Source organism: Macaca mulatta, chromosome 14 (genome assembly GCF_049350105.2).
Source record: "Macaca mulatta isolate MMU2019108-1 chromosome 14, T2T-MMU8v2.0, whole genome shotgun sequence".
NCBI lineage: Eukaryota > Metazoa > Chordata > Mammalia > Primates > Cercopithecidae > Macaca > Macaca mulatta.
Window position 1 is genome coordinate 128,110,711 of NC_133419.1, and position 26,727 is coordinate 128,137,437.

Consider the following 26,727-nt stretch of genomic DNA (forward strand, 5'->3'; position numbering starts at 1 on the left):
ACTCCACTTTGTATTGAAAGTAAAAATAAGCTACTTTTGAAACATGGTTACTCTTATGACTCATAAATAATATTATATCATAACTTCAAATTTGTACAGCATATTTTACAGTTACCAAGGATAAATCTTTTATCCTTACACTCTGATGAAGGAAGATTAAGATTTTCCCAAAATCAAAAAAAATAAGATTTTTGAAATTAAACATGTTTATTGATATTTTCAAGTTCCTAGAATAAGCAAATGACATATCCATGGGCTAAAATCTATGGCTTTTCACTTTCACGCATTGAGTTGCAGTGTCTTCTTTCCTTGGAAGGTAAGGTCAGTCTACAGCCCCTATTTTGAATTTTATGACTGAAGGAGTCCTTAGCAGGCTATTTTCCATCTATATTAGACATTTTATCCTTATATTTTATGAAGTCAGGATTATTAAAATCCTTGTTAAGATATATACATTAATACCCAAATATTGTGTGTTTATCATGAAATGACACTTGTTGTAGAATTATGCACATACAATAATTTGAATGTAAAACTTCAAATTAAGACTTTGTAAGAAGAAAACTACCCTTGGTCAGTGATCTTTTTTGTCATTTTGAATATAGGAGAAAAGGTAATAAAAACATCTTTCTACCTCTTGAGAATGGCCTTGACACTAATATTTGTAAAGTGCTTCAAAGAAGAAAAGGGCTGACTTACTGGTGAGGAGATTGGGTAAATATAAAAAATTCTCTACTATGATAGCGATACTCTTAAATGACAAGTCAGGGAGGGGTTTATCAGGTTCTGTGTCCTGTCTCCATTATTAATAAACTGACATAGCTTTTTGCTTAGATGTTTGTAGTCACAACCAAAGGCAACGTGAGTTTAGCTTAAACCAGTTGAGAACAATTGGATGATTCAAAACCATGTATTTCTATAACACCAGCAGAATGCAATTAAGCAGTTTTATTTTAAGAAAACACTGAAAACAATTTTATCTAATAGCAAAAAGCCTCATTGGTGTGGCTGGACTTTTGGTATTAAAAATATTGTCCATGTTTAAATGCCATTATTTGTTATCAATAATTATCCCACTGGTGCATTTGGGAAGGGGGAGATGAAAGTGGTTTTTATCTCATTAGCATGTCTTCACTGTTAACTGTTTGTAATATTAGTTTGCTTTGATCTTCCTTTTGATTATAGTGTGCAAAGCTGATATAATCTGTTATTATTTCCATTAATAACTAAGTATCTCTTGTGGTTGACAAGACAATTTGTTATTATCAGACTGCCTTTATGCAATGCAAAGAGGTTTACACCCGTTCCCCCATCCAGCCTATGTAAAACAACCGGCGTTTATCTGCTCCCAGCAGCCTGGAGACATTGCCCTCTTCAAAGAGGTTCCATGAACGCCGCTGGACAAAGACAGGAAGCACCTTGACAGTGAGCTGGAGACTTGGGCACATAGATTCTAATCTGGATATAGTTTCTACCTCAAGGGGATTTGCAAATTGGACAATCTAACCAGGAGCATATTCTGGTGACCCTGTTTTGTTCTGTTTTGTTTTTTTCTTGAGGTTTAAGTTGGGCAAGAGAAGGGGGGTTAGAGACAGAAGTGAGATAGTGGTGGCGAAGCTGAAATTTCTCATGCAACAAGCAGAGTATATTCTCATCATTATGTCCACAGCATCTCAGGCTTCCAAAATGTGAGTTCTGGCAGATTATGAAGGCAAAAGATTTGCAACTCAAGGGGCTTTATTGTCAAGTTTCTATATTTGTCTTGTGTTTAACGTCTCTGCCATTCTCATTCCCAGAGATTTTGAGATATTTGACAAATTTTGACACATACAAGGATAATTTCTCTCCACTTCCAAAATGACTCCACTTCCAAGAATAATACCATGGTTGACTCATTAGGAGAGAAAAGACTGTGAGTGGAGTTGAGTTCGAGATATGACAACTTCACATCTTTTAAACAGAGGGGGAGAATTTCAAAACACAAACTTTTTCTAATGGATTTAGTTGGCACTCTGACTTTATTATCTGCCAGTGGAAGTTTCATTTTCTCCAAATCTATTGGTTGGCAGGGCAGATTATATTCTCAGAAGTCTTGCTGGTCCTATAAATTTAACCCACCTCTAACAATAGCACAGGGAAGGTGAGGGAGCTACCTGAAGTGGCAAAGTCCTATGGAGGCAGCTGTTGACAGCTACTTGAATTCCCCAAGGCATGTTTTATTTGTGGATATATGTGCTGTTGCACAAAAGACATTGATGATCTTTGCATGTAGTCATGGAAAGCTACCTGCCACCATATTTGGATGTGTCAGAAAGAACAGAGAGAAAGGAATGAATTAGGTGAGTCAGAATGTCCTGACATCATTTGGGGCCTTTGCTGACCTCTGAGATAGTTGAGGGGCTTTTGGATGTTCTTTTCACCTTCGGGTTACTGAATTCATGGCAGAAGCCCCTAGAGATGGAAAGGATAAACAGAGTTTCTGTATGTCTTGACTCCACAGATTTCAGCTCCTTAATTGATCCATTCAGATGATGTCATAGTTGGAAGTACATCCTCTGGGCTAGGCTAGAGCAAGCTAAACACTCTTACTACTAAGGACTTACACCACAAGAGCCCCTTTAACTAGCACGGTTGGCTGTTAGATAGTACCTGGCTGTGCTGAGAGGTATTCACTCACTCTCACCTTAGTAACCAGTAAGAAGTGGAGAGCAACGACCTTTTTCTTCATGCCTGATTATAAGCCTTCACAGAGCTAAGAACTCTGCAAATGTCTTCTGTTTTCAGATTATGCCATAATTTAGGATGACTCTTATATTTGTGTTATTTTTTATTTAGAGCAAGAATGAGGTCTGATGTTTTTCCCTGAGCAAAAATGAACAATACAGTAGACATTTTGAGACCTTATGAGCCATGAGAAGTCATGGGGATTTTTCTTGGATTTCTTGATGTCTGCACAAACTAGAATTTATATTTATATATTAACTACCTTGATTTCAGCCCTTCTGCTTGCCCATTTTGGGAAGGAGGGTTTGGGGGACAGACACAGAACTTTGTCCACCCCAGGTGACTATTTACCCATGAGCTATTCTGACCCTTACTATTATCTGATTGCATACGGAGATGATTAGCAGCTTAGCGGCTTTACCTTGACCGCCCATGCAGGGAAGTCAGTAACAACATTAAGCACTAAGCAGGGACATCATGTTCCATTTGTTATAAGGCGTGAAATTTATCTTCTGGGAAAGCGGCACACAGTTCTTGATGTGACTCACTTTAGTACAATAGAAATCAGCCATGATTTGTTAATTTCATTTGTCCCTTCACAAGAAAGGAAAAAAACATTAATTGTGTGGTGTTGGCAGAGGTTTTTCAGCCCATAAACTGAAATTTGACCAATGTTTTTCCAGAACACAGTCTTGGGAAGTAGATGTCATTAGTCTAACTTCAAAAGGAACAAAGGAACCATGTTTAGAGAAGCTGACTAACTTCCCCAAAGGTAGACCACTACTAAAGCTGAAAACACTTTTTGAAATGAAAGCTAATATTTTTTACATAAACACATCTTCAGCTATTGTTTTCCCTATTCGTTTCTTTATTGAAAGGAAAAGAAGAAAAAGCTCTAAAATTTTCAGGGAATTAGGCTCAGGGTGATTTTTGGAGTAATGGGCTTTTTGACATGAATTACCTGACTGTCATGGTTTAAATCATAACCATTGTAGAAGGTGTCAGAGAGACTGAGCAAGACTGAGGCTAGTTATTAAGTGTAATTATTTTATTGAGCTGCTGTTACTATAACTACATGTTAGAGAACATTATTTAAAGCCTATCTCAGTATATAATTTGTGTAAATTGATTGATAGGACATTTTTGTTTATCAATATAAAAACATTCATTTTTAGTTTGGAGATATGTACTCTTTCATCTTAGAGACTATCACTCTTGGCAATGTTTAAATTTGAGCTCCCCATCCTCATTTGACCACAGCCTTCTCCTGAGTGGCTTAGAAGAGCAGGATAACTGCCCTTGAAATGTACAGTGAACACATGGGCAAAGTACACCTGGACTTGAAGTCGGATGTAAGTTTGCAAATGTGTCCTTGGACACAATCATACGCCCTCTTGAAGTTCCAGTTTCCTCAGGACCCAAACTTTACAGAGATACTATAACAATTAAATGCCATATATATGTGAAAGAGTGTAACAACGTCTTCCAGAAATAGTAGGTGCCTGATAAATATTCTTTGACTCTGTATCTATTTACAAAGCAAATTGAAGTTATATGAATATTTTTTTTCCTAACTGATTAAAAAAGGTTTTTGGCTTTCCTTTACTCAGCAACCAGAGTACGCTGGTTAAAGAGTGAAACTGCTTAGATGTTTCAGAAAAGCACAAAAGCTACGTGGATTTTTTGTGACAGCCCAGTTCTGAGAGGACAGATGTGAAATTGTAAAACACTGAAGCATCTTGTATTCTGGCTACACTAGGCCTATACACCCTTCCAGGAACTCCTGTTATTAGCCAGGCTTGTCAAGAACTAATCACTAGCTTTCAAGTTTTGTAAGGATACTCTGAAGGCTTACTTTAACCCTACTATACACAAAAATGTTTGTATTGCTACCCACTGATAAGAAAACTATTAGCATTCATTAAATACAGCCATAAATCTCTCTCTTGGAAGAGCAATAATGCAGGCTTGCAGCTGCCATAATGAATGCAGTGTTTAATCTCTCCTTGGGAAAGTGTCCTAACTTCAGACCTCTACTATAGTTAGACACCCTGGGAAGAGCATGGCATTGTGGAAATGAGACTGATGACAAAGAGTTATACTCTTGCCTGATTTTAGGTCCAGAAAGCCTCCAAGTTACAATTAAAACAGAAGCCTTAATTTTAAAAAGGAAATGAAAAGTAAAGTGACTTGTTCAAAGAAGATGGAATGTTAACATTTATTGTGCGCCTACAGAAATGACAGGCACAATAGAAGGAAATTTCTATTTGTACTAGCTCATTTTCTCCTTAAAACTACCCTCCAAGTTATTGTTGGAGGGTACCAATGTTGCAGAGGAGAAAAGAGGAACACAGAAAGATTGATATGGCAGCCCAGCGTCAGAGATAGAATCCAGCATAAGCAGAGTGAATTTAACTGTCTCTGATTCTAGATGCTACCAGGTGCTACTGGATGCTATCCCTAAGAGCAGTATCTTATTTTTAGAAATCAAACCTGTCTCGGTGAGAAGGAAGGTGTGAACTTCAAGGTAGAATATGGAAGTTTGGAACCTTGTTTCTATTTTGGGGAACATTTATAGCGTATCATATGAAGTCTTCTTTGTCTCACTTTACTTACACACTGTTCCAGGGCTCTCTTTGAAGAACAGCATCCCTGCGTTGCAGGACCCTTAAACTCATTTTGTCTGTGGGCTTTTCCTTCTATTTCTAAGTTCCCTGACTGGAAAACACCTTGTGCCCCTTGTCATCTGATGCAGCCACACAGCTCACTTTGGAGAATAGAACCAATGGCCCAGGGACAAGGAGAGGTCTCTTTCTCTACGGAACAATAAGAAAGGCATCACTTGAGGCTCTGCTAAATTAACAACCAGAAGGGAGAAGGCTTAGGCAGTTCAATGGCTCCTTGTCTTCCCCCTCCATGAGTTTCTCGCACAGGAATCTAAATTTCCAACATTTAATAACCTCTGAGTTTGAGCACATGGTAATGAATGATCTTTACTTCCAGGAGGAACTGAAAGAAAAGAAAAACCAACATCTCCAAGTCTAAGACATTACCTTCCCATAGGCAGTACCATGTAGTAACCACCTTCATGATGACCTTCTCTAGGCACTTCCCACTCATGGGAGAAGATACAAGATAGAGGTTGTTATGTGAGATTTTTGAGCATCAGGAGAGTGCTGCTTTGATAATTTCATTTGGAAAAATTGAAAGTTACCTTAAACATAAGCTTCAGCATCTAGAACAGCATGGTATACAAAAAATGGTGAACGTTTGCCTTCCAGTTCAACGAGGGAAGAGAAAATCTAAACAAAATAAAAACAAACAATTAATATGGCTTGATATTTCAAAAAGCTAAATTAAATTCGGCATGTGATCAACTTACTAACAAATCACATTAGAACATGGAGATCCTCTCCAAAGTGGAGAGCTGGTAGATGGGCTGACTGTGTCTTTCCAACTAGTGATTGCATAGACTGTAGAGCAGAACCCACCAGCTCAGCTTTGTTTGGTTGGCAATTCATCCTCTTTTGAGTCTATTCATAAATATTACACAGAAATAACAGCTTTAAACAAGCTTTATGTGTGATTGCTAGAGTTGGTTTAACGCTTTATTTAACACTACATGTTTAGCTTGCTTGAATACACTTGCACAGACGTTCTGTTCTATAAAGGATAGAAAAGGACATGAGGAAACTCTTGAAAGGAATTGTTCTTGTGATTATTTCATCATCTCTATCTCTGCAGAGTTTAAGTCTCTAACTTGGCTGTGAGTCATATGTGTACTATTTCATTTCTCTAAGAATGAACTAATAAGAATATCCATGTACTACAAAGAGAAAATATATGTGTATATGTTTGTTCGTGTGTGTGTGTGTGCATGCGTGCTCTTGTGTGTGTATGCATGCTCTTGTGTGTGTGTGTGTGGAGTGAGAGAGAGAGAGAGAGAGAGAGAGAGAGAGAGAGAGAGAGAGAATGGAGGTAGGAAAATAAAAAATCTCTCTTCAAATGAATTAAAAATAAAACCTGTGTGATCTTATGATGCTTAATAAACTATGGAAATGGTATTTTAGTCTCAGTAGGAGTTTAACTATTTGCATGTATTTTGAGTTCCCTTAAGGCACTTCCCAAAAAACAAAAAAGCAAAAGAAGATTATTAGTTTCCTCTGTAGGAGTGAGCTGGACAGATTCCACAGTTTAAGATGAGAGAACTCTGAAAGGTCAACGATTGGAAAGGAACCAGAAACAGGCTTGTGTTTCGTGTTTCTTTTCAGGTGTAACACCTGGTTTTGGAAGGGCCTCTCTACTCTGTGGCTTGTATTCCTGCTTCTTTATTGATATGAAACTTATAGCAGAAAAAGATGGGGTCAGGTGTGGTGGCTCATACCTGTAATTCCAGCATTTTGGGAGGTAAAGGCAGGGGACATTGCATGAGCTCATGAGTTCTAGACCAGCCTGGACAACATGGCAAAACCCCATCTCTACAAAGAATGCAAAAATTAGCTAGCATTGTGGCACATGCCTATAGTCACAGCTGCTCAGGAGGTTGAAGTGGGAGGACTGCTTGAGCCCAGGAAGTTGAGGCTGCAGTGAGCTGAGATTATGCCACTGTACTCCAGCCTGGGTGACAGAGCAAGACCCTGTCTCAAAAAAAAATAAAAAGAGAAGGAAAGAAAGACAGAAAGACACAAAGAAAGAAAGAGAGAAAGAGAGAGAGAGGGAGGGAGGGAGGGAAAGAGAGAGAGAGAGAAGAAAGAGAGAAAGGAAGGAAGGAAGGAAGGAAGGAAGGAAGGAAGGAAGGAAGGAAGGAAGGAAGGAAGGAAGGAAAGAAGGAAGGAAAGGAAGGAAGGAAGGAAGAAAGGAAGGAAGAAAGGAAGGAAGGAAAGAAAGTTACAGCAGAAAAAGAAATGCTCTCAGTTCCCTCCTGTGTCCCAAGATACTGTGAGCATTTTTTATTCTGAGGAGTGTCCATATTATAAAAAAACCCAGAAAAACTTTTTTTTCCCCTACTAATTTCCATTATACAAGTAGAGATTTTTGTTGTGTAATGGTGGCAAGCCAGATTGATATTGCTTGGCTGTGCCCTCACCCAAAATCTCATATTGAATTGTAATCCCTGTAATCCGCACGTGAAGGGTGGGACCTGATGGGAGGTATTTAAATCATGGGGACACTTTCCCTTATGCTGTTCTCATGAAAGTGAATGAGTTCTCATGAGATCTGATGATTTCATTAGCATCTGGCATTTCCCCTGCTGGTATTCATTTTCTCTCCTGCCACTCTGTGAAGAGGTGCCTTCCTCCATGATTGTAAGTGCCCTGAGGCCTCCCTAGCCATGTAAAACTGTGAGTCAATTAAACCTCGTTTCTTTATAAATTATCCAGTCTTGGGTATTTCTTCATAGCAGCATGAGAATGGACTATGACACAGAGATTTTCCAATAGGCTCTACCAAATACTAGGAATAACATAGATTGTGGTAGGCAGCTTCATGGAATGCTGGAAAGTGCTGCTAATAGATTTCTGCTACTGGTTGATATTTACCAGGTACCAGCAGTCATCTGACACTTGTGTACAGGGACCTCAAAATGTTTCCAATTTGATGTTTCAACTTCTTGTTTTATTAATCCAGTTAGTTAAAAAAATATGAAAATAATTTTGAGCATTTGCACATAGAACAAAAAAAGTCTGTGTAATAAGGTGTCATTGATTTGATTTTGTTTCATTCCAAGTACTGCCTAAATTTATCCATGTGTATTCCCATATCACCCAGCTAGAATTTCCTTATTTACAGTGTTAAATTAACCTATTGTATAAATGATATTGAAGTTGAAGGAAAAACCATATCCCTGGAGTGCTTTCTCACACTTGCTGCATAATAAAAGTGGCAAATCAGATCTGTGAATTATTATTGTGTCTTGATAATAGAAAAAAGAAAAATTTGGTACTAGAAATAATGTACCATTATTTCCCAACCTCCCTTTACTTTGGCCCCAAATATTACTGAACACTTTAAAAATCATTATTAAAGATTACTAAAATATTAAAAATGACTCACAAAATGTGCTATGGTTTCTGTTCTTTTAGATCAGAATCATACCTCTGATACTTCAATTCACACTCATTCCAAGACATTTATTATGTCATTTGAACTTATCTGGTGCAAAATATTACAAGTCTGCAGTCTTACTAAAGAACTTACATATTTGCCATTGTTTTTATTTATTTATTTATTTATTTATTTATTTTATATCAATGGAGTAATACACTGTGTGCTTTTCTATTATTTTATATCAGTGGAATAACACAATGTGTGCTATTACTGTCCATTTGTTTTATTTCAGAGTAGATATATGTGCTTATACCATAGTCTGTTTATCTATTCACATCATGTTGGACTTTTGAGTTGTGTCCTGATTTGGTCTGTTACCTATAAAGTTAATAAAACATTTGTAAACAGTTTTGTATATGGGCATAGGTTTTATTTCTCTTGTATAAATATCTAGGAGTAGAACAGTTGGATCATATGATAGGGTGTTTTCCAGAGAGGGTGTACTACTTAATGTTTCCATCAACAACCTATGGCTACAGCCTCCCAACACTTGATAAGGTCAATGTTTTAAATTTTAAATACTCCAACAGATATATAGGAGTATCAAATTAGGGTCTGAATTTATATTCCCCCTCTGGTTACTGAGATTGAAAATATATATATATATGCTTTTTATGACCCATATATTTTGTTTGATAACGAGTCTGTTCAAATATTTGGCCATTTTATTGGGTTGTTTGTTTAGGTATAATTGAATTTTTAAAAATGTTTACATAAGTCTGAATATAAAGCCCTTATTGTTTTCATGATTTGTAAATATTTTCTCTCAGTCTGTATATTTTCTTTTCATTCTCCTAATGTGTTTCAAACAGAAGAGTTTTTCACTTTTATAAAATTCAATTTATACATCTTTTAAAAAATGAATTATACTTTTGAAATTATATATGAGTTCTTTAGATACCCCAAATTCATAAAGATTTTCTTTATTTTTTTTTGTGCAAGTTTAAAAGTTTTAAGTCTTATATTTAGGTCTATGATCTGTTTTGAGTTGGTTTGTATAGATGGTGTGAAATATGGATCAAATCATATATTTTTACACAAGGATATTTAATTATTCCTATAATTTGGTTTAAAAGACTGTGACTCCTTGACTAAATGATGTTTGCATCTTGTCACAGATTAATTAGGCATACATGTGTTGGGCTATCTCCGAACATTCAATTTTGTGCTATTGATATGTCAATATGATAGTGTCTTGAAATCAGCTAGTGTGATTCCTGCAGTTTTGTTCTTTTTCAAAATTGGTTAGGATACTCTAGGTCATTTGTATTTCTATCATTATTCTAGAATCAGCCTCTCAGTTTCCAAGAAAGCCTAACTGAATTTTAATTAATATAATATTAAATATTATCTTTGTTCATTTTCTGTTGCTTATAATAGAGTACCTGAAACCAGGTAAATTATTTTAAAAATAAATTTATTTCTTAGAATTACAGAGGCTGAGAAGTAGAAGGCCAAGGCCCTGCATTTGGTGAGACCCTTCTTGCTCTGGGGACTCTACAGAGTCTCCTCTCAAGGCAGTGCAGGGCATCACATGGCGAGGGGGCTGAGCATGGTAGCTCAGGTCTCTTCCTCTTCAATCTTCAAGTGCTCGTATCCTTATTTTCTGTCTACCTGTTCTATCAATCATTGATATCAATTATTGAGAAACATACATTGAAATATCTGACAATTGTGGACTTGTCTATTTTTCCTTGAGATCCTATTAGTTTGCATATTTTTATTAGACTTCTAGAAAAGCAATTTAAAGTTCACAGCAAAATTGAGCAGAAAATACAGAGAATTTATACATATTCCTATTTCCTTATATGCATGACCTTCCCCATTATTAATGTCTCATGCCATGGTTGTACATTTGTTAGAATCAATTAACCCATAGACACAGAATTATCACCCCAAATCCATAGTTTACATTAGGGTTCACTCCTGGTGTACATTCTGTGGGTTTGGAAAAATGTATAATGACATGAATCCACCATTTTAGTGTCATAAAAAATAGTTTTTGTGCCCTGAAAATCCTCTGTGCTCTGCCTATGTATCCCTCTCTTTCCGCTAACCCCTAGCAAATAGTGATAATTTTACTGTCTCCATAGTTTTGCCTTTTCCAGGATGTCATACAATTGGACTCACACAGTATGTAGCATTTTTAGATTGACTTCTTTCACTTAGTCATATGTGTTTAAGGCTCCTCCATGTTTTTTTTTATGGATTGAGAGCTCATCTCTTTATAAAGCTGCATAATATTCCATTGTATGGAAGCACCACAGTTCACTTATTCATTCATACATGAAAGGACATCTTGGTTGCTTCCAAGTTTTGACAATTAGGAATATAGTTATATACATCTGCATACAGGTTTCTGTGTAGATGTCAGTTTTCAACTCCATTGCATAAATACTAAGGATACGAATCTCAATACCAAAGAGCACTATGGATGGATCATATGGTAAAACTATGGTTAGTCTGTAAGAAATGGTCAGAATGTTTTCCAAAGTGGCCATAGAATTTTTCATTTCTACTGGTAAAGAATGAGAGTTCCCGCTGCTCCATATCCTTGCCACGTGTTATCATGGTTCTGGATTTTGGTCATTGTGATAGGTATGCAGTAGTACCTTATTGTTGTTTTAATTTGGAATTTCTTAGAGACATACGATGCTGAGAATTTTTTCATATTATTATTTTTCATCTATGACTTTTCTTTGGTGAAATAGCTACCCAAATATTTTGTCCATTTTCTAATCATAGTGTTTGTTTTCTTATTGTTAGCTTTCAAGGTTCTTTTTATTTTATTATTATTTATTTATTTGTTTGTTTGAGATGGAATCTTGCTCTGTCGCCCAGGCTGGAGTGCAGTGGTGTGATCTCAGCTCACTGTGACCTCCGCCTCCCAGATTCAAGTGATTCTCCTGTCTAGCCTCAGGAGTACCTGGGGCTACAGTAGTGCACCACCACACTTGGCTAATTTTTGTATTTTTGTAGAGATGGGGTTTTACCATGTTGGCTAGGCTCTTTTTCTTTCATACGAGTATTTTAAGAAATATGGCTTTTGCAATGTTTTCTCCAAGTCTATGGCTTGTCTTCTCATTCTCTTGATAGTGTTTTTAGAAGAGTAACAGTTTTTATTTTAATGAAGTCTATATTATTAATTACTCTTTTCATGGATTGAAACTTTACTGTTTGGCAAAAAGTGATGGCCAAACCGAAGATTATTTAGATGTTTTCCTATGTTATAGTCTAAGAATTTCATAGTTGTGCATTTTACATTAAATCTATAATTATTTTGAGTTAATTTTTTGAAAGATGTAAAGTCTTTTTCTAGATTCACTTTTCAATATGTGGATGTCCAGTTGTTCCAGCACCATTCCTTGAAGATACTGTCTTGTTTCCATTGTATTGCCTTTAAACCTTTGTCAAAGATCAGTTTGTGGTAGGTACATTTCTGGGATTTTTATTCTGTTCTATTGACCTATTTGTCTATTTTTTTTCACCAAAAGCACCCTGTTTTGATTACTTCCATTTTAGTAAGTCTTGAAAATTCATAGTGTCTGTCTTTAAACTTTATTCTTTTTCAATATTATATTGACTGAGTCTTTTGCTTCCTGCATAAACATTAGATTCAGTAAGCCAATATCCACCAAATGACTTGCTGAGATTTTATTGTGTTCACATTGAACCTACAGATCAAGTTAAGAACTAACATTTTGAAAATTTTGAGTCTTCCCATGGAATCAACCCAAATGTCCATCAATGATAGACTAAATAAAGGGAATGTGGTACATATATACCATGGAATACTATGCAGTCATAAAAAGAAATGAAATTATGTCCTTTGCAGGGACATGGATGGAGCTGGAAGCCATTACTGTCAGCAAACTGACTCAGGAACAGAAAACCAAACACGGCATGTTCTCACTTATAAGTGGAAGCTGAACAATGTGAACACATAGACACAGGGAAGGGAACAATACACACTGGGGCCTGTCAGAGGGAGTGGGAAAAGCATCAGGAAAAATAACAAATGCATCCTGGTTTTAATACCTAAGTAATGGGTTGATAGGTGCAGCAAATTACCATGGCACACATTTGCCTGTACAACAAACCTGCACTTTCTGCACATGTACCCTGGAACTTAAAATAAAAGTAACAGTTATAAAAGAAAGAAAATATTGAATCTTCCTATGTGTATTAGGCCATTCTTGAGTTGCTGTGAAAACATACCTGAACTGAGTAATCTAGAAAGAGGTTTAATTGGCTCACTGTTCTGAAGGCTATACAGGAAGCATAGCACCAGCATCTGCTTCTGGGGAGGACTCAGGAAGCTGTTACTCATTGTGGAAGATAAAGTAAGAACAGGTATGTCACATGGTGAAAGTACGACCTAGAGAGAGTGGGGGAGGAGATGTCCCAGACTTAATCAGATCTTATGAGTGCTCACTCACTATGGCACAGACAGCTCCAAGCCTTGAGAGATCTGACCCCACAACCAAAACACTTCCCACCAAGTCTCACCTCCAACACTGAGGATTCCGTTTCAACATGAGATTTGGGTGGGGACAAATATCCAAACTTTATTATTCTTCCCCCTCTGCTAAGTCTCATGTTCTTCTTATATTAAAAAATATAACCATGCCTTCCAAACAGTCCCTCAAAGTCTTAACTCATTCTACCATTAACTCAAAAGTACAGTCTAAAGTCACATTTGGAATAAAGCAAATTCTTCCACCTATGAGCCTGTACAATTAAAAACAAGTTATTTACTTCCAAGATACAATGGGGGTATAGGCATTGGGTAAATTTTCCCATTCCAAAAGGGAGAAATTGACCAAAGGAAAGAGGCTACAGGTCCCATGCAAGTTCAAAACCTAGCAAGGCAGTAATTAAATCTTAAAGCTTCAAAATAATTTCCTTTGACTCCATGTCCCACATCCAGGGCACATTGGTGCAAAGGGTGGACTCTCAAGGCCTTAGGCAGCTCCACTCCTGTGGCTTTGCAGGGTTCAGCTTGTATGGTTGCTTTCACACCTTGTTGAGTATCTGTGGCTTTTCCAGGCATAAGATGCAAGCTGCCAGTGCATCAATCATTCTTGGATCTCATTCTCACAGCTCTTCTAGGCAGTGCCTCAGGAGGGCTCAGTGTTGAGCACTGCAACCCCACAATTCCCCTCTACAGTGCCCTGGTAGAGGATCTCTCTGAGGGATCTGCCCCTGCAACAGGTTTCTGCTTGGGCACATAGACTTTCTTGTACATACTTTAAAATCTAGAGGCTGCCAAGTCTTCACTTTGGTACTCTTCATGCTCACAGGCTTAACACCATGTGGAAGCCACCAAGGCTTATTGCTTGCACCAAATGGAGCTGCAGCTGTGGCCTGAGCTGTACTTGGGCCCCTTTGAGCCCAGGCTGGAGCTGGAGCTGGAGATGCTGGGATGGAAGAAGCAGTATCCTGAGGCTGCATAGGGCAGTGGGGCCCTGGACCTGGTCCACAAAACTATTCCTCCCTCCTAGACCTCTGGGAATGTGAGAGGCCACTGCTAAGGTCTCTGAAATGCCTTCAAGGCCTTTTTCCCATAGTCTTGGCTATTTGCACTTAACTCCATTTGAGTCTGCAAATTTCTCTAGCAAGTGGTTGCTACACAGGCTGCTTGAATTCCTCTTCTGAAAATGTTTTTTTTCTTATCTACAACATGGCCAGGCTGTCAATTTTCCAAATTTATACACTTCAATACCTCTTTAAATATAACCCAACTATAAGTCATTCCTTTGCTCCTGAGTGTAGGCTGCTAGAAGTAGTCAGGTCACATCTTGAATGCTTTGCTGCTTAGAAATTTCTTTGACCAGGTACCCTAGGTCATCCTTCTCAAGTTAAAAATTCCCCAGATCCCTAAGGCAAAAACATAATGCAGCCAAGTTTTTTGCTAAGGCATAGCATGCACGACCTCTCCTTTAGTTTCTAATGAGTTTCTCATTCCCATCTAAGACTTCATCAACCTGGACTTCACTGTCCATATCATTATCAGCATGTTGCTCACAACCATTTAACAGGTCTCTACAAAGCTAACCTTCAAACTTTCCCTCATCTTTTGTCTCCCGAGCCCAGCAAACTCTTCCAACCTCTGCCCGTTACCCAGTTCCAAAGTTGCTTCCACATTTTCAGGTACCTTTATTAGCAATGCCCACTTCTTGGTACCAATATTCTGTATTAGACCATTCTTGCATTATTATAAAAAATATCTGTGACTGGGTAATTTATTTAAAAAATAGGTTTAATTGGCTTATAGTTCTGCAGGCTGTAGAGGAAGCATGGTGCCAGCATCTGCTTCTGAGGAGGCCTCAGGGAGCATTTCCTCAAGGTGGTAGGGAAAGCAAGAGTTTGCATGTTCTAGGGCAAAAGCGGGAAGCAAGAACAAGTGGGAAGGGGAGGTGCTACACACTTAATCAACCAGATCTCACAAGTACTCACTAATGATTGGAGGACAGCTCTAAGCAATGAGGAATCTGCTTCTATGACCAAAATACCTCCCATCAGGGCCCACCTCCAACATTGGGGATCATATTTCAACATGAAATTTTGGCAAGGACAAACATCCAAACTATATCACTCTCCATGACATGAAATATCTCACCACTTATTTAGGTCTTTGATTTCTTATTCAGATTTTTGTGGTTTTCCTCAAATATATTTTGTACATAGTTTGTTAAATTTATGTCTAAGTGTTCATTTTTTATGGCTAATTTAAACAATATGTTCCTAATTTCAAATTCCAATTGTTTATTACTGATATACAAGAAAGCAATTAACTTTTCTCTTACATTTTTATTCTGTAATCTTGTTGCAATTTTTTTATTAGTTTGAGAAGTTTTATTGTTGATCCTTTGCAATTTTCTACAGACAGTCATGTCATCTGCAAGCAAATACAGTTTTATTTGTTCCTTCCCAAATTGTGTACCTGTTATTTCCTTTTCTTGTCTAATTACTTTAGCTAAAACTTCCAGCCCAATGTTGAGAAATGGAGAAAGGGAACATCCTTGCCTAGTTCTGATCGTATCAAGAAAGTTTCAAATTTCTCACCATTCAGTATGATGTTAAGATTAGAATTTTGTAGATTCTTTTCTTTTTTGGTCAAGTTAAAGAAATTCCTTTCCATTCTTATTTGGCTGAGAAGGTCCTATTAGCTTTTTCTTCACGTATTTTGAAGCTGTATTATTAAGTACATAATTCTTAACACTTTTATAATTACTGCTTGATGAATTGACATTTTACCATTATAAAATGTCTTTAATTTCTGGGGACTTTTTTTCTTTTACTCAGAAAGCTAAATTCCTTCATCTTAATGTAGCTACCTCCCACTTCCCTATGACTTTAATACTTTAATCATTTTTATTTGTTCATTTATATTTAAAATGTGTTTTTTGTAGGCATCATATAGTTGGATTCCACTTTGTAAACTGAGAATAACAATTTCCACCTTTTAATTATGGTATGTTGTTTATTTACATTTAATGTGATTATTGATATGGTTAGATTCAATACTGTCATCTTGCCATGTGTTTATTATTTGTCCTTTCCGTGCTCTGATTACTTTTCAGAAAAATTTAATGCCTTCTTTAGGATTGACAGAATATTCTTATCACAAAATTTTATTTCTTCTGCTTATCAGAAACAGAAATTAATTATAACTCTTTAAAAATTATTTTAGTCATTGCTTTAGAGTTTATAGAATACTTACCCTACTTATAAAAGTTCACTTTTGAGTGATATTATGCCCTATCCCATATAGTGTCAGAGACTTACAATAGCATAATTTCATTTCTCCTCTTTCCATCATGTTGGTGTTATCATATGTTACTTATCTATATAAGCCCTACAATATGTTGTTATTATTGTTGTTTAGGTAGTTATTTTTGTATGTTAATCACATAGCCTACAAGCTTGCTGAACACATATATTAGTTCTAATCACTTTTTAATGAATGTATTAGGATTTCTAATATGTAGGATCTGAGAATAGAGATAATTTTACATCTTGTTTTCCAATCTTGTATAAAAAATACTTTTAATTTATTTTTCTTTCCAAATTCCCCTAGCTAGGGCCTCCAGTAAAATGTTGACTAGAAATAGTGAAAGCAGATATTTTTGTTTTCTTTCTGATTTTCGGAAGAACACATCTAGATTTTCATTAGTAAGTATGATATTATATGTGTATTTTTGTAGATGTCCTTTATCAAGTTTTATTCTTAATTTATTCATTATGTTTTATCATGAAAGAATATTGGCTATTATCAAATGATTTCTTTGTTTCTATTGAGATAATTTTTTGTGTTATTGAAATGGTATATTAAAGTAATTTATTTTCAGATGTTAAATCAATCTTGTACAGTTAAGATGAATTACACTTGCTCATCATCCATAATTCTTTAAATATTTGCTGGATTTGGTTTGATAATATTTTAAAATTTTAGCATAAATATTTCTAAAAGATTTTGGTGTAGATTTCTTATCTTGCGATGTCTTTGTCTGGTTTTAGTATCAGGGCACTCAAATTAGTTGGGAAGTATTCAATCCTCTACTATTTTTGGGAAGAGTTTATAAATCATTGATATTATTTTTCCTCCAAATAATTCATAGAATTCAGAAGTAAAGCCATTTGGATTTGGACTTTTCTTTGTGATAGGTTATTGATTATTGAATAAGTCTCCTTGCTAGTTATAGTTCTATTCAGAAAGGCAATTTCTTCTTGAGTTAGTTTTTGTAGTCTATATCTTTGTAGGAATTTGTTCATTTTATCTAATTTATCTAATATGTTCACATGCAGTTGTTCATAATATTCCTTTTAATTCTTTTCATTTTCAAAAGTTGATAGTAATATCTCATTTCTTTTAGTTCTAATTTTACTAATTTGAATTTTATTTATTTATTAATTTATCTTTTAGTCAATTCATCTAAAAATTTGTTTGATCTTTTTGGTTTTATTGATTTTATGTATTGTTTTTCTGTTATTTTTCATGTATTTACACTAAACTTTATTATTGTCTTCTTCTCTTGGCTTTAAAATTAGCTTTTTCTTCTTTTTTCCATTTTTAAGGTGGCAGGTAAGGTGATTGATTTGATTTATTTCTTCTTTCTTAATTTAGCCATTTCAAATACAAAATGTGGTACACTCTAAGTTTTATTTTAAGTTCCAAGATCATGTGCAGGATGTGCATGTTTGTTACATAGGTAAACATGTGCCATGGTGGTTTGCTACACAGATCATCCAATCACCTAGGTATTAAGTCCTGGATCCATCAGCTATTCTTGATGCTTTCCCTTCTTCAACTTCCCACCCTCCGATAGGTCCCAGAGTGTATTGTTCTCCCCATGTGTCCATGTGTTCTCATCATTCAGCTCCCACTTATAAGTGACAATATGTGGTGTCTGGTTTTCTGTTCCTGTGTTAGTTTGCTGAGGATAATGGCTTCCAAATCCATCTATGTCTCTGCAAATGACATAATCTTTTTTTGTTTTTATGGCTGCATAATATTCCATGGTGTATATATACCACATTTTCTTTATCTAATCTGTCATTGATGGGCATTTAGGTTGATTCAATGCCTTTGCTATTGTGAATAGAGCTGCAGTGAACATATGTGTGCATGTATCTTTATAACAGAATGATTTATATTCCTTTGGGTATATACCCAATAATGGGATTGCTGGGTCACATGGTATTTCTGCCTCTAGGTCTTTGACAAATCGCCGCTGTCTTCCACAATGATAGAAATAATTTACACTCCCACCAACAGTGTAAAAGCTTTCCTTTTTCTCCTCAACCTTGTCAGCATCTGTTGTTTCTTGACTTTTTAACAGCCATTCTAACTGCCACGAGATGGGATCTCATTGTCTTTTTGATTTGCATTTCTCTAATGATCAATGATGCTCAGCTTTTTTTCATTTGTTTGTTGGCTGCATAAATGTCTTCTTTTGAGAAGAGTTTGTTCATGTCCTTTGCCCACTTTTAATGGGGTTGTTTGCTTTTTCTTGTAAATCTGTTTAAGTTTCCTGTAGATGCTGGATATTAGACCTTTGTCAGATGAATAGATTGCAAAAGTTTTCTCCTATTCTGTAAGTTGTCTGTTCACTCTGATGATAGTTTCTTTTGCTGTGCAGAAGCTCTTTAGTTTAATTAAAACCTATTTGTCAATTTTCGCTTTTGTTTCAATTGCTTTGGCATTTTCATCATGAAATCATTGCCCGTGCCTATGTCCTGAATGGTATTGCCTAGATTTTCTTCTAGAGTTTTTAGAGTTTTGGGTTTTACATTTAAGTCTTTAATCCATCTTGAGTTGATTTTTGTATATGGTGTAAGAAAGGAGTCCAGTTTCAATTTCTAGATAGGGCTATCCAGTTCTCCCAGAACCATTTATTAAATAGGGAATCCTTTCCCCATTGCTTGTTTTTGTCAGGTTTTTTGAAGATGAAATGTTGTAGGTGTGCAGTCTTATTTCTGGGTATACAAATTGGTCTGCTGTGTTTTCATTCTCATTCATCTTGAAGCATAAAGTGTTTTTTAACTTCCCCTTGACCATTAGTTACTTCACAGTGTTTTCATATTTTTGAGTTTTCTAAATTTTTTTCCGTTATTGACTATTAATTTTATCCTATTATAGCTTTAGAACATAATTTCTATCATTTTTATGCTATTAAGTTTATTGAGGTTATTTTTATGGCCTAGCAAATGATCTATCCTGGAAAATGTTCCACATTCACTTGAGGAAGACTTTATATCCTGCTGTTGGCAGAGCATTCTGTAGATGCCTGTTATTGATTGGTTTACAGTGCTGTTCAAATCTATATTCTTATTGATCTTTTGCCTACTTGTTGTATCCATTATTGAAAGTATGATATTGAAATCTCCAACTATTACTGTAGGACTCTCCATTATTCCCTTCAATCTGTCAATATTTGCTTCATATATTATTATTAGGTGCATATATACTTATAATTATGGTGTCTTCTTTACAGGTTATTCCTTTTATCATTACTAAAATCTTTCCTTTTATTTCTGGTAATATTTTTGCTTAAGGTCTATTTTGTCTGATAGTATAGCCATGATGGTTTTCTTGTGGTAGATTTTTGCTTTTTCCATTCATTTACTTTCAATCTTTATTTTCTCTGAATCTGAAGATTGTTTTCTATAAACATCAAACAATTATATATATATTTTTAATACTGATGTAAATCTGCCTTTCAATTGGATTATTCAGTCCACTCACATTTAGTACTATTATTTGATAAAGTCAGATTTACATCTGCCCTTTTACTTTTCATTTTCAAGGTTTGTTTTCTCTGAGTACTTTTAATGTATCCCACTGCCTTTTGGACTTCAGTATTTTTGTTTAAAAGTCAGCTCTGAATTTTACTGGGGATCCCTTGTAACTGTACAGTTGTTTTTCCCTTGTTGCTTTCAAGATTTTTTTTGTCTTTATCTTTTAGCATTTCAATATTATATGTCTGTGTGTGAGTGTATGTCTCTTTTTATTTATCATATCTGTAGTCTGTAATCTTCTTGGATGTGTACATTATTGTTCTTCAATAAGTCCAATAAGTTGTGAAGCTTTCATCCATTATTTATTTAACTTTTTTTACATCTTTATCTTTCTCCTTTAATAGTGCCTCACATTTCTCTGATGCTCTGTTCATTTTTTTTTCTTCCTCTTTTCTGTGTTCTTTGAGTTGTGTAATCTCCATCAATCTAGATTCAAGTTTGCTAATTATTTCTTCTTATAATTCAAATCTATAGTTGAGCCCCTCTAGTGAATTTTTATTCAATTTTTATGCTTTTTATCACCAGAATTTTTTATATGGTAGTACTTTAAAATATTATAGCTCTTTATTGATATTTTTTATTTGATATAGTGTTGTCATCATACTTTCTTTTACTTTAATGATGGCTTCTTTTAGTTCTTTGGACATATTTACAGTGGCTAGTTTGAAGGTTTTATTTTTAAAAAAAGAAAATTTTGATAGCTTTAGGGGAACAGAAGGTTTTTGGTTACATGGATAAGTTCTTTAGTGCTGATTTCTGAGATGTTGGTGCCGTAACCTAAGCAGCGTACACTGCACCTAATGTGTAGTCTTTTATCCCTCACCTCCCTCCCACCCTTCCCCGCAAGTCCCCAAAGTAGATTACATCATTCATATGTTTTGCATCCTCAGAGATTAGCTCTTACTTATAAGTGAGAACATACAATATTTGGTTTTTGATTTCTGAGTTACTTCACTTAGAATAATGACCTCCAACTCCATCCAGCTTACGCAAAGGCCATTATTTCATTCCCTTTTATGGCTGAGTAATATTCCATAGTGTATAAATACCTCATTTTCTTTATCCACTCATTGACTGATGGGCATTTAGGTTGGTTCCATATTTTTGCAATTGCAAATTGTGCTGCAATGAACATGTATGTGCATGTGTCTTTTTCATATAACGATTGCTTTTCCTTTGGGTAGATACCCAGTAGTGGAATTGCTGGATCAAATGGTGGTTCTACTTTCAGTTATTTAAGGAATCTCCATACTTTGTTCCAAAATTGTTGTATTAGTTTACATTATCAACCCTGGTGTAAAAGTACTGCCTTTACACCACATCAATGCCAATATTTATTATTTTTTAATTTTTAAATTATGACCATTCTTTCAGGAGTAAGGTGGTCTCTCACTGTGGTTTTAATTTGCATTTCCCTGATAGTCACTGATATTAAGCATTTTTCAATATATTTATTGGCCATTTGTATGTATTCTTTTGAGAATTGTCTATTCTTGTCCTTTGCCCACTTTTTGAAGGAATTGTTTGTTTTCTTCTTGTTGATTTGTTTGAGTTCCTTATAGATTCTGGGTAATAGTCCTTTGTCAGATGACAATTTTGCATAGAGAGTTCAGGTATGTGTTGAATTGTGTCAAGTGATTTTTATGTATCTCTTCATATGATCATTAGATTTTTCCTCTGTATTCTGTTAATGTAGTGAATTATATAGATTTAATCTTGATTATTTACTTTTCTTGGATACACTTCTCTCCACATAACTCCTTCATTTCCAGTGAACCACCCTGTATATTCTAAACTCTTTAGTTGCTGTAAATTTTTATCTCTGCCTCTTCAAGTCTTAAGCACTATGCTTCATTCCAGCTCACTTTGCTATAGTTGAAAAATGGTGCCCAAGTAAAGAACCATTGTGATCACTGGGCTCAATTAATGAGTTTTCTTTCTCTTGGGGAGTAGCTTCATGTGCTTGTTTCCCATTGTCAAATAATTTAAAACAATTACTCATATTTTGTCCAACTTACTGCTTATTGTTAACAGCAGAAAGTGAGTCTTATGCCAGTCACTCTATCACATTAAGCAACAGAAATTCACAGGTGTTTAATGAAGGATATTCTTGCTGGGTGGAGAATTTCAGGTTGCCCCTCTTTTAAAAAAAATATTTTAAATATATAATCTTATGGCTAAAAGACACTTGGTGTTCTTATTGTTATTTACTCATGGCGATGTGTATCTTTTTCTCTGGCTGTTTTAATATTTCCTATTTGCCTTTGGTATTCAGCAGTTTAACAATAAAATGCCCAGAAGTGGTTTTATTTAAAATGTTATGCATGGATTTTATAAAGCTCCTTAAATATGTGTCTTTATTTTATCAGTTTTAGAAAATTCTCAGCCACTGTTTTTTCAAAGATTGTATCTTTTTCTCCTTCTGGTGCTCCAATTACACATATGTTAAACATTTTTGTGTCTCATAAGGTTCTGACAGTCTGTGTGCTTTTGTCCAAATTTGCTACTTAGCTGTCACTTTATCAATCTTTTTAAATTTCCCTAATCTACTGATAAATCCATCTATTGAAATTTTCTTTTAGTAACTGCATTATTATTCCTAAGTTTTTTATTTTACTATATTGTGTATAGAGTACGGTTCTCTAGGGAAATTATGTATCTTTTCACCAATTATTTGAGTAATTTAAAGGCAGTTCCTCTAAAGTCTGTGAAAAATAAATCTTTTATTTGAAAATACTTGCATTCCTTTCCCTTTTTTTTCATTCTTTCTATTTTTGCCATTAAAAGTAATGGCAAAAACCCAATTACTTTTGCACCAACCTAATATTAGTTTTTAATAATTTGCAGCTATATCCTAGTACTCCTGATAATTTTTATTTGAATCTTAAACTTACATATGGGACATCGTGTAGCCTTTGGATGATCTTTCTTTCTTCAGAAAAGATTTAATTTTCACCTGACTCGATGTTCGAAAGAAAGCATATCAGGTTTATTTATTGAAAGATGGAAATCATGAAATACTAAATTTCAGGGTTTGAGGGTGGATTTATTTCTAGTTTGCCTTTAATTCTAAGACATAACCTTTCACATTTCTAAAATAAAAGCCAGGGATATTTATCCATCTCCAGGAAGAAACCCTGAATTACAATTTTTTATTTCTCTGTTCTATTACACTGCCAAAAGCTCTCTTTAGTTTTTTATCTTCTTGGAAACCACTTTCTTCTTGTTTTCTCTTGTTCCTATGTAGCATAGGATATGGCAAAGCTTTAAGGAAAAATAGTCACAAAGAACGTTGATGTCACATGTGTCGCGTCTTTTCCTCCATGTTTTTGGCCCCACAACCCTGAAAACTTGTTAGCCATGATCCTTAATAGCTGTTTTCTATCTCCCATGATATTTCCAGAAAGCCTTGTCTTCGATGTTGTTTGCCCATTATGCCTCACGCTATTCACTGGCGAATCTCCAAGTGGAAGAAGCAGTGAATAACTTTTTCCTCACCTCAGTATGTTCCCTTCTCTCCAGGGTCCTTTTAATTCAGCATTTAAAAAGTTGCTCTCAGGAAAGGAATCTACCTGATACAAACCACTGCACCATTTTTAAAAGCAGAACTTTCCTATTCTTCCTTTTAATGCCATTTGCTCCTCTCAGCTTTCCTGAAAGATGACATGTTTCGTCCATTTTTTGTATTGATTGGTATAATGAGTTAGACAAGGTTCTTGAATCTCTGAATATTTATCCAGCTGCCTACTACTTTTGAGACTTAGAACGTGATACATTCAGAAACAAACTATTTACAAACCTCTATAAGAAAATGGCCTCCATTAGATTAAAGGCATATCTAATCCGTCTTATCTAAGCCTGCTTTTCCCTATTCCTCATCCTTGACCTTTGTAGCAAAAAGAGAGACATCCAAGAAAGGGGAATATTCCCCTTAAAAATCAGCTGTATGGGACTCAAATAAAGACCACCCAGAGAAGTACGGGATCCAATAAAGAGAGAATAATAAGAGCACACAGAATTCATTTTAGAGTTGTAAACTCATTATGCTTCTCTTTATATGTAAGGCCTTCTCCCACAGATTAATCTCAATAGTGTCTTGAATCATGCCCTTATCAAATTTATCTTCTCTTTCCTCCTACTCATTTTCTTTATTCTATTATCCTTGAATAATATTTATTAGAAATCTAAGTCCATGTGGCTGTCTAAGTATCATACAGAACAACATTCCTGCTCTTTGCTAGCATGTGGTCTGAAAGCAAATATGAGATTGTGGATAACGACACATTCACAGATATGGAAAATAAAACAATTAGGGAGAAGATGCAACAGCAAGATCCAAGCCTGTGATTAAATGAGTAATTCATTGTACTAGTAATAAATTCAGTGTTCTGGTTGCGTGCTGAGAAAGTGAGCAGGGCCTAGACAGGGAAGTAAATTTTCTTATTGGAGAAGGCTTCCTACTGTTCAAGACACAGGCATGAATCAGCCTTGAAAATATTTTTTAAGACTCAGATGGTGTCTTCATATTTCTCAGTATTCAGTTCCCTCTCCTCCCAATCCATCTGCAGCTTGCTCTGCTCATCTCCTTTTAAAGCGCACACTCAGATTCTCCCCCAGTTGTATAATTATGTTATTAAATACAAAGAGCCATTTAATATTAGAAATGGGAGAGAGCTTGTATATCATATAAGCTGAAAACTAAGTTTTATCTCACACACCAGCTCCAATCAATCAAAAGAGATTACTTGGAAAGCTGAGTTGAGAAGGTTGTAATACTATTTTTAAACTTAGTAGAAAAGAGAGGGTAATGATTTATAACAAGAAGATAGACTAGGGGATTAGCATGTTTACCAGGTATTTGTCATGCCAAATTTAATCCAATTCTTTTATTTATTTTTTTTTTCAAATGAATGAAGTGGAGCCCAGAGGGTCAAATGACTTCCCTGAGTCATAATATAACTGTTATTGGTAATATTCAAAATCAAATCTATGTCCCCTTTCTCAGTTTCTCAATACAATGCTTGTTCTCCTCTGGCCTATAATCTTTTAAATACTAGAGTAAAATACTGGAGTTCACTGATTTTAAAATCCAATCTATCTTTCTGCCGGCAGATTTTGGTGCTAAGAACCAATGGAAACCAAATTGCAAGAGTCTGAACCCCAGATCTGACACTTTCTATCTAACGAAGTCATAATTAATTTATATGCAAATTGCATTTATTATATGAGTAAATTCATAGCAGTTGGATCAGAACCTGATGTAGTAAGTGTTCAATAAATGTTTATTCATAATTGTTACCTTTATGGTTCTGATAATATACTTATTCAAGATGATCATTTTCAAAATGAACTGAGTCTAAAATTAATTGCAATATCTTCTGTTCTTCCCTATGAAGACCCTTTAACCTGTTCTGAAGGTTCCTTAATCTTCGCACAAAAAATAAATCCATTAAGCTCATTAAAATTGGGACAGAAAATAGTAACAATCAGCATGAAAACAAGAGAAGGAGCCGAATCTGGCTACTATTTTTATTTATTCCAGTGTTTTACCTGTTCTGAGTACATCCTGTCCCTGGGAGCCTCATATATTTTACTTTCAAACAATAGAGTGCTCATTAACTAGAAACCTTTAGCTCAATTAATCTTTCATAACTTCTTCTTCTGAAGTTCAGGGGGATGCTGTACTGTTAGTGAGAAAGAGAGGGGAAAGGATACATATCGGAATTAAGGAGCCCATTCATAAGATACTCAAAGCTGCAGACCAGGAGTGTTGCCTGACATTTTCACTTTTAAATATTAAATGCATGAGATTCTCTTTCACTGACAGAATCCTTGAAGCTTCTGAAAGATCCTGCAAGTCACTCGCTGATCTCAAGGGCAGGGCGTGCACACCTGCGTAAGGCGTTGACAGGAACCCTCTGTGAAGTCCCCCTCCTTGTACTAAGACTAACCTGTGTGGAATACATCTGTTGGAGAGAGACCTGAAGGGGCGGATCCGAGGAAACACAGAAGCCCACCTGGAGAGAGCTTTCCTTCCCTGATGTCTCAGTGCCGAGGAGACTGAGCACCCTAGCGACCACTCTAATTGGAATTCTGCCTGCATACCTTGGGAAGATGAAGCCCCATTTGGGGACAGGAAAACTACAGGCCTTTGCCAGCGCTTAGAGGATAGAGGAAGCTCGGACATGCAACATAAGATGGCATCGCCACAGTGTGGCAATTGATTTAAAATTTGTGGGGAAAAAATGCTAACTCTCTCATTGGTGATAATATACAGTCATCACATGTACTTTTCTTCAGGACTGTTTTTAAATTAAATTGTATAATGGCTTGTTGAATTACAGACCTCACATACATCTTCCTTCTGATTAGTGGATACTTTACTATGTTGCATGTTTAACAATCCCAGGCTTGACTTCCTGGAATAAAATTTCTAAATGAGGCCTTTGTAAAATCATTTTAAAGATGTGGAGGAAGTTGATCCATTTTCCCTGCTAGTAAGCATCCTCTTCAGCTGCTCTTAAAAGTTCTGTTGATAAGGTAATACAGATATTACACAGCAGTGATTCTCAAAATTGTATGTTCCAAGAA